The following is a 10051-nucleotide window of genomic DNA, read 5'->3' on the forward strand; positions in this document are numbered from 1 at the left end:
CTGTTTAAGCAGCTCTTGGTTTTTCTTCTCTGCCTTTATTTTGTCGCCCACCATCCGAGTCCAGGCTGGTCCCAGCTTCTTTGTGATTTTCATCTGGGACTCTGGTTTTGGGTCTGGACTGAGGCGAGCCATGAGCTTCTCAATCTTTAGCCTTAATGACTTGATTAGCAGGAACTGATCACGCTGCTTCTTCTGTTCCTCTTGTTCAGCTTCTTTAATAGCTGGGTCCATCCCCTTTCTCAGAGTTTTTCTCATAGCCTTGTCCCTCTTCCTCTCAATGCCCATCAGCTCTTCTAATTCCTCTTTTTCAGTTTCAAGCTCTTGGATCTTTCTTACCAAATCCTTATTCTCTTTCCTCATCATTTTTATCATTCTGTTCTTGTTCTGCTGCTTCGGAGGCCCACAAGTCATGTGCTCTCCCCAGTTTATTTTGGTCTCATCTATGATGTCCAGTGTGCACTGACCCTGCCCTATGTCCTTATTATACACCTGCATTGTGTTTTCCATATCCTCGATTTCTTCTCTCATTATTTCCATCATATCTCTCTCTGGAAGCTCACAAGTCGTGTTCTCTACCCAGTTAATCTTATTCTCATTGATGACTTCAGGTTTCCACTGACCCATCATATCGCTCTCTTTTTGCAGCTGCCTTTGAACCCAGTAGTCCGAGTGCTCTACCCTATCAATCTTGGTCTCATCGATGATGTCCAGTGTGCCTTGACTCTGTCCTGTGTCTTTATCAGACTCTTGTATCTGGCTTTCCAAATCCTCAATCTCTATTATTATCATTTCCATCACATCTCTCTCTGGAAGGCTACAAGTCATGTGCTCTCCCCAGTTTATCTTGGTCTCATTGATGGTTTCCACTGTGCACTGACCCTGTCCTATGTCTTCATTATACTCCTGTATCGTGTTTTCCATATCCTCAATTTCTTCTGTCATCATTTCCATCACATCTCTCTCTGGAAGCCTACAAGTCGTGTTCTCTCCCCAGTTAATCCTAGTCTTATCGATGATTTCAGGTGTCCACTGACCCATTATGTCTTTCTCTGGAAGCCTACAAGTCATGCTCTCTCCTCAATTAATCTTGGACTCATCGATGATGTCCAGTGCGCACTGATCCTGTCCTATGTCTTTATTAAACTCTTGTATGGTGTTTTCCATGTCCTCAATTTCTTTTGTCATGATTTTCATGTTCTCTCCCCTGTCAGTCTCAATGGTTTCCAGCGTGCAGTGACCCTGTCCTCTATCTTTACCAGTCTCCTGCATCTGGCTTTCCAATTCCTCAATCTCAATTATGATCATGTCCATCACATCCCTCTCTTATCTCAGCTGCTTTTGAGCCCAGACAGACCTTATGAAGCTGATGCGTTTACTTTAATGCATTTTATTATTAATTTACTTTTCAAAATACAGTCAAAGCCAAATAATCAACAAACCGAAACATCAAACCAAACCCAGCTAACAAAATTACGTTCTGAGAACGTTCCCCAAACGTTCCATCTTGGTTATGGGAACGTTGCATTGGAATGTTCCCTCAACGTTATTTTGTCCAGTTTTCCTGAAGTTCTCAGAACGTTTTTTTTTAAGTTATGAAAACGTTTATAGAACGTTACCTAAACCTCATTTACAACCATAATTTAACGTTCTGGGAACGTTGTCTTGGAATGTTCTAAGAATATTTTAAATGCGATTCTCTGAACGTTCCCCTAACGTTCCAGTTTGGTTGTATGAATGTTTTATTAGAACGTTCCTTCAACGTTATTTTGTCAGTTTTTTGTCAGTTTTCTTAATATTATATATGAACTAACTTACAGTTCTATATCACCAAATACAATTCTAATATACTACAGTCCTGAACCCCCCCCCCCCCAACCCCCTCAGACATTACCATTAATAAAATAATATCTGAATCACTCTGATAACATTTACTATGATGGTCTAATTCAAACAATTCATGTGATAATACTGACACAAACGGAGGCAAAACCAATTCAAACATATTTATTTAAAAAACGTTTTATCATCAATCAAACTCAATTTTTTATAAACGTAAAATGAAAAAAGAACAGTCCCTCAATTTTTCTATCCCTTATAAACTGAGGTTAAATTGGTTTTTATTATAATTAATAATAATAATTATTATTATTATAGAAAATGGGGGGAAAAATACCAAATAAAGTTAGGTAGTAATTCAGGGCGTCTCTGCATTCTACACCTGCAAAGTAATCTAAGTAGTTTTTTAAGTATTTCTGCATAATTATTAGTACAAGTAAAACATTTTACACTGTAACCAAGTTATTCTGGGCAGCTCAAATACAAAGCTTCCTTAAAGTTATGTTGCAGTCTTTCATTTAATTTAAGTCTTCAATGTGCAAGAGGTGTCTGTGGCTCTTTTTTAATGGTTGAACTACTCGTATGTGTTAGGATTTTACAGTGAAAATCATGAAATAGCATTATTTTATGAGTTACATGGAGGTATTTAATATGCCATAAAATAATTACACAGCCAGCTTGACTTAACAAAATTAAGAAGGGAAATCATACTAGTGTTGTGGATGTTCTAATATTGATTTAAATATTGTTTTTTGTAAATATTGTTTTTGTATTTTAAATAATCCAACTAAGCAATTGATCAAAAAGATAATCACCAGAGTGATTAGGAAAATAATCGTTGGTTGCAGGCCTACATGTGAAGTAAAGCACTTTTGTTTACGACTAACACAAACGTGTGCAGCAACAGATCTGCTATTGGTTGTTTCCTCAGTCTGTTCTCTTCTTTGTACTTGCATTTTTGCAAGAACACTGATGCCCTATACAGGAAGGGCCAAAGTCGGCTGTATTTTTTGAGGCGCCTGAGGTCCTTCAACATCTGCCGGACTATGCTCAAGATCTTCTATGAGTCTGTGGTAGCGAGTGCTATCCTCTATGCTGTTGCATGCTGGGGAAGCAGGCTGAGGGTGGCAGATGCCAACAGACTCAACAAATTGATCCGCAAGGCCGGTGATGTTGTTGGTGTGGAGCTGGACTCTCTGAAGGCAGTGTCGGAGAGGAGGACGCTGTCTAAGCTGCAGGTTATCATGAACAATGGCTCCCACCCACTTTATAACACAGTGATGAGACACAGGAGCACATTCAGTGCAAGACTCATTCTCCCAAAATGCACCACAGAGCGCCACAGGAAGTCTTTTCTACCTGTGGCCATCAAACTCTATAATTCCTCCCTTAATGTGTGACACTATGGTTTATCTGTGCAATATTCAGTTTTCATATGTGAAACATTCAGTTTTATTCAGTTTTCATATGTGCAATAATAATAACGTAAGCATTTGAATTATTTAATTGTGTGTATATAACTTTTTAACGTTAACTTTCAATTTTTCTTCTTTTTTCTTTGTTTTAAGCTAGTAGAGTGTTTATTCTTTTGACATAAATGGGTGCTACTGTAAAAAAGTGCAATTTCCCTCTGGGATCAATAAAATATTCTGATTCTGATTTTTATGGACTTGAGAAATATCATCATTTACAGCCCAAGTCTTAATATTGTGTTGGTCCCTTTTTTTGCTGGCAAAACAGCCCTGACCCATCAAGTCATGGAATCTTACACCTTTCTATCAGAACCAGCATGAACTTATTCAGCAGTTTGAGCTACAGTAGCTCGTCTGTCAGCCCCCAAGTGCACCAGTGAGCCTTGGACCTTCCTTGGACCACTTTTGATAGATACAGACCACTGCAGACCGGGAACACCCCACAAGAGCTGCAGTCTTGGAGATGCTCTGACCCAGTCGTCTAGCCATCACAATCTGTCCCTCGTCAAACTCACTCAGATTCTTACACTCGCCCATTTTTTCTGCTTCTAACATCAAGGTAAGCGACCACACACACTCGACCATCCACGTGATGTATAAAAGAAAACCTGATCCATCAGACCAGGCCACCTACTTCCATCGCTCTGTGGTCCAGTTTCGATGCTTGTGTAGCTGTTGTACATGTGTGTGTCTACAGTGTTTCACTGGTGTACTGGACGTGTAAGGAATTTATGTGTGTGTGAAGGAATAGGGTTCATATCTACATCATACACACACACACACACACACACACACACACACACATGCAGTCTGTAAAAAATCCACAACACGAAGTCGATGCATTTTTAACATTTTATTAAAACATTTTCTTTAATGCCTCAATCATAACCAGGTTTAATGAAGGGATCAGGGTCACTGCAGGTCACTGGAGTTTCTACACCAAACTGGTCCTACTGTGTCAACATGGACGTCCCTGTGTGAACAATCACGCTGGAAACTGTTGCAACACAGTTAGTATAATTTGGCCCTGGCCCAAAACATTTTGCGATGCCTATCAACATTGATGATACAATATATTTTTATTTCCGAGGGCCCTCCATTTTAAGGATCCTCTGACTATTAGGGACTTTGACCCCAGGGCCTCTTGGGGGCCCTAGCCATGCTTTTGGGGTCCCTAGCCATGCTTTTGGGCCCTAGCCATGCTTTTGGGCCCCTTATGAAAATGGATGAGGCGTTGTGGCACTGCTCTGACTTCGACTTCTGGCTATTAGGGGTCCTAGGAAAGATGGGGGCATATTTTTAGAGGGCCCTGGTTATGAGAGCCCCTACCAGGGGGCCCTAGAGAAGAGCAGGGCATACCATTAGAGGGCCCTTGATCACGAGGGCCCCTGCTATGGGGCCCTTGACTTCCATAGAAGTCGTTTACCATGGCTCCTTGACTTTCTAGGGACCTACAAATTGATTTGTCAGGGCGATTCAGGCCCTTACTTAATGTTTCTGAATTTGTATTGTTTCAAAATTATTATGTTCAATTTCTCTTAAGCGCAGAGACACAAATTAGTTTAGCAATTTTGCAATTATTTAAATTTAAGACAAGCAATTTCAAGCAGTTTGAATGCATACACACACTTAACTGAGCTATTTGATGTTCTTTTCATGCCTGACAATATGTCCAACAGTGAGCTCACTTTAAAGGCTAACTCACTCGCTGCAGCATATCCTTCAGATCTGAACATGAGCCTGGCAGATGAATTGATACAATACAAATCATTCATAACAGAAAAAGAAAAATGTGGGGTGGGGCCCAGGGGTTGCCCAGGGGCCCAGACTATCCTTAATCCGTCCTTGGATATCTCCACCACCCCTGTTGATCTGCCGAGGGCGACAGTGGCAGAGAAAAACTCTCCTAAAATTACAGGAAGGAACTTTGAGAGGAACCAGACTCGACAGGAACCTCCATCCTCCTCAGGTGGCCTGGAGAAGCATTTAAATAAATTAAAATGAAACAATATTTATAGTCTTTTATTCTGCACACTGTTGTCACAAACTGATGATTGTTGTTAATTTATGTTTTTAATAATTTAGGTCCCGGGTCAGTGTGACCACTCCACCACCCCGCCACTATGGCGACCGATATTTATCTTTGCTCACAACATTTTCAAAAATGTAAGTTTAGATATAATTTTAATTGTTTTTGTCCAGAGCAAAGTGACCACTCCACCGCTTTGTGCTCCAGGGATCAATATTGTATTATTTTTTTGCACACAATTGTCATAGGTTTATGTTTTGTTGTTTTTTGTCCAGAGCAGAGTGACCACTCCACCACTATGTGTTCTGGGGGCCAATATAGATTTTTTTTTGTTCACAATTGTGGTAAGATTTATGTTTTTAATAATTTAGGTCCCGGGTCAATGTGACCTCTCCACCACCCCGCCACTATGGCGACCAAATTGTATCTTTGTACACAACATTTTAATTATTTTTGTGCTCTGTGGCCAATAGCAGAGTGACCACTCCACTACTTTGTGCTCTGGGGACCAATATTTATTTTTTTTTGCACACAATCGTTGCACATGAATGTTTCCCCGAGCACTTTTGCACAGTGTTGTGACCACTTCACCACTTTTGTGCAGAATTGATGCCAATTTTTTTAGCTCCACGTCTCCCGATATGTGGAGCAACATTTCTTTTAATTTAAAGCTTCTTGGTGAACCATCTTATCTTCCACCACTTTTTATTTTTCCTCTCATTCTGAGCCTCCTTCTTTTTCTTTGCTTTCTTACACTCCTTCTCTATTTCCTTCCACTCTTGCTCCTCCTGCTTCTTTCTTTCTTTCATTTCTGTCTCACTCATGTTCCTTAGCTGTTTTTGTTTCAGCTCCTGGAGCATCTTCTGCTTCAGAGCAGCCTGGTTCACCATCATGGAGACATGCAGCTCTTCATTAGTTTGAAGCTGCAGCTCTAGATAGGATCTCTCCATCTCCCTGTTTAGCTCCAGGTTCTTTTTCTTCTCTGACCATTTCTTCTCTTTTCTGCGGATTAGGTTGGAGAACCACGACTTGTTTCTATTCCCTCCCTCAGTCTCATTCTTCGTTTCTGTCTGGCCTTGCTTTTCTTTTTGTAGTTGTGCGGTCACTTGGGGATCATTGACCTGTTGATGCAGCTCTTGGTTTTTCTTTCCTGCTTTTATTTTTTCACCCACCATCCAAGTCCAGACTGGTCCCAGCTTCTTTATAATTTTTATCTGGGACTCTGGTGTTGGGTCTGGACTGTGACAGGCGGTGAGCTTCTCAATCTTTGATCTTAATGACTTGATTAGCAGGAACTGATAACGCTGCTTCTTCTCTTCCTCTTTTTCAGCTTCTTTAATAGCTGGGTCCATCCCCTTTCTCAGGGTTTTTCTCATAGCCTTGTCCCTCTTCCTCTCAATGCTCATCAGCTCTTCTAATTCCTCTTTTTCAGTTTCAAGCTCTTGGATCTTTCTGGCCAAATCCTTATTCTCGTTCCTCATCATTTTTATCAGTCTGCGCTTGTTCTGCTGCTTCGGAGGCCCACAAGTCATGTGCTCTCCCCAGTTTATCTTGGTCTCATCAATGATGTCCACTGTGCACAGTCCCTGTCCTATGTCTTCATTATAGTCCTGTATCGTGTTTTCCATATCCTCTATTTTTTCTGACATTAGCCCACAAGTCGTGCTCTCACCCCAGTTAATCTTGGACTCATCTATGATGTCCAGTGTGCACTGACCCTGCCCTATGTCCTTATTAAACACTTGCATGGTGTTTTCCATGTCCTCAATTTCTTTTGGCCAATTTTCCAGGTTCCCTCCCCTGTCAGTCTGGATGCACTGACCCTGTCCTCTATCTTCACCAGTCTCCTGCATCTGGCTTTCCAGTTCCTCAATCTCAATAACAATCATGTCCATCACATCCCTCTCTTTTCTCAGCTGCTTTTGAGCCCAGTGGTTCAGGTGCTGTCCCCAGTCAGGCTCCATGATTTCCAGTGCGCTCGTACCCGGTCCTGTTGGTCCCGTCACCTGTATTAGCTGCAGTAGAAGCGCTGAGTAGAATCTCACACCGAGCTCTGACGTGCTGAAGTGAAGCACCTGTATTTATACTCTCTCTCCAGTGACGTCACAATACCAACCGGCCCGCATCGTTACGTCATTTGGTTATAAGACGTCACTCGCGTTGGCCCCGCCCCCTCCCTCCCGCGCCCCTCCCACACGCACTCACCTTCACTTTCATTATATATTAAAGGAACAGAACTTATAAAGCTGATGCGTTTACTTTAATGCATTTTATTATTAATACAGTCAAGTGTGTTTAAGACATCATATAAACTCCTGGTTCAGTATGAAGCACATCTCACTATAAATATATTAGATTATCTTTACTCCAGAAATATTCTGGACTGATTTGTTTATGATCTTGTTTGTGCAGCTGCTTCTGCTTCCTCATGTTTAAACTGTGGGAGAAATCAGCTCATCATTCTCTTCATTAATATTCTCCTCATTTGTGTTATTTCTGATGAGGTTTTAATATGTGTCAGGGCTCGATACCTTTCAAACACTGTTTCATGCAACAAATAAATCAGAGGATCAGGATTTTAATTAGCAATATTAATTAAGATCTAATAAAGCACATCAGAACCTGGAATTGAGGAGATCCTGATGCCCAAGTGATAATAGGAAAATCTCCCACGTTCATTTTAGTGCTCCTGCTATTTCTTTTAAATAGAAAATCTGTGAATCTAACTACCCATAATGCCCCCCACTCTCCTGTCTGAAAAGTGGTCGCACACCAAGGGTTCCACATATTCCTGCACGTCTTATAAAGAACTTAAGCAGCATTGAGCTCCACAAGTGTTGTTCAGGCTGTAGGGTGGCTCCTCCTGGTGGATACACAGGAACTGCTGGGGTGGTAGATACAGAAATGCATATTTCTTAAAATAAAGCAATTAATACACAATTTTAATCATGTATTATCATCTTTAATTTATTAAACATCCTATTTCAATTGCATTCAGAAAGTGGAACTTATTATGTATTCATAAAAGGGAGAATAAGGGGGGGGAATGCATAAAGATATATATATATATATATATATATATATATAAAGATAAAGATATAGTAAAGATAAAAATGACATTGTGTCATTTAGTTTATTAATCAAAACAAAGTTACATTAGATTACAGTAGTGTTTTAGCAAACTCACACATTCACACATCACTAAAAGGTTTAGTCAGTGATGGAATGTACATGCTTTATTTTTCTCTTAACACATAAAAAGAAATTGAATCCAAATTCCTGATAGACACTGAAGATTTTTTATGATCAACTTGTAAACAAATCTACTGCAGTTAAGGTCAGTAAGGAAAGTGTTAGTGTTAAAGCTTGATGATGAATTTGTACCCAGTACAACAAGATTATTCATTCCAAGTTACAATGGGAATTTAAAGGAAAGCCTGAATGCCATGATAACGTGGAGTGTTATAAAATAGATCCTAATATACAGTATAATGATAAAGAATAAAGAGATTTGAGATTTTGATAATGTTCTGAACAAGAAATATTTTTACGGTGGCTGGGTAGCGCTGTCGCCTCATAGCAAGAAGGTCCTGGGTTCGACCCCTAGGTGAAGCAATCCGGGTCCTTTCTGTGTGGAGTTTGCATGTTCTCCCCGTGACTGTGTGGGTTTCCTCCGGGAGCTCCGGTTTCCTCCCACAGTCCAAAGACGTGCAAGTGAGGTGAACCGGAGATACAAAATTGTCCATGACTGTGTTGGATATAACCTTGTGAAATGATGGATCATGGGTAACCAGTAACTACCGTTCCTGTCATGAATGTAACCACAGTGTAAAACATGACGTTAAAATCCTAATAAATAAATCAATAATAGTCCAACCAAAGTTTGTTAGCACTGAAAAAGTTTTACTTACATAACCAGTAAAAGGCAACAAATAGTTTATTGTACAATTTTAGTCAATTTTATAAAACAAGAAATTGAAAATATCTAAATAGCCGGCAGGTCAAATGACATAAAACCACACAGTGTCATTAGTCAACATGTCTGAAAATACATAGATAGAGTTCATCATCAAATGTATTAATTTAAAAGAAAAACAATTTTAAAATTATTATAAAATATACAAACCCAGCAAATAACTGCACCAGCTGAGCGGTTCTACAAATGTAGCACTATATAGTTGGGGCCAGTGATAGCTCAGTGGTTAAGGTACTGGACTAGTAAACAGAAGGTTGCCGGTTCAAGCCACACCACCACCAAGTTGCCACTGTTGGGTCCCTGAGCAAGGCCCTTAACCCTCAATTGCTCATCATGTTACGCTCATTGTGTAAGTCGCTTTGGATAAAAGCGTCTGCTAAATGCTGAAAATGTAAATGTTAATGTAAAATGTCTCAGCTAATCGACTCTAGTGAAGACCAAGAGTCACAATATTGCTTTAATAGACAATTTTTATTCTTAAAATCCCAGCGTTTGTGTGTGAGGGTGGAGGGTGTGGTGTGAGGTGTGGTCTGGGGTTATGGGAGGGATGGTCACTCCCAGTATAGCTTAAAAAAAAACTAGCTTATTACTGATTTGCATGTTGTGAAAGTATTGTTACCAATATTTCTAGCTCCAAAAAAATTGGGACAGTATAAAAAAATGCAAACGCAGTGTTTCTTACATTTACATCGACTCTTATTTCATCTTATATAAACCCAAAATATTTTATGTTTCGTC

Source organism: Trichomycterus rosablanca, chromosome 4, assembly GCF_030014385.1.
Source record: "Trichomycterus rosablanca isolate fTriRos1 chromosome 4, fTriRos1.hap1, whole genome shotgun sequence".
Taxonomy (NCBI): domain Eukaryota; kingdom Metazoa; phylum Chordata; class Actinopteri; order Siluriformes; family Trichomycteridae; genus Trichomycterus; species Trichomycterus rosablanca.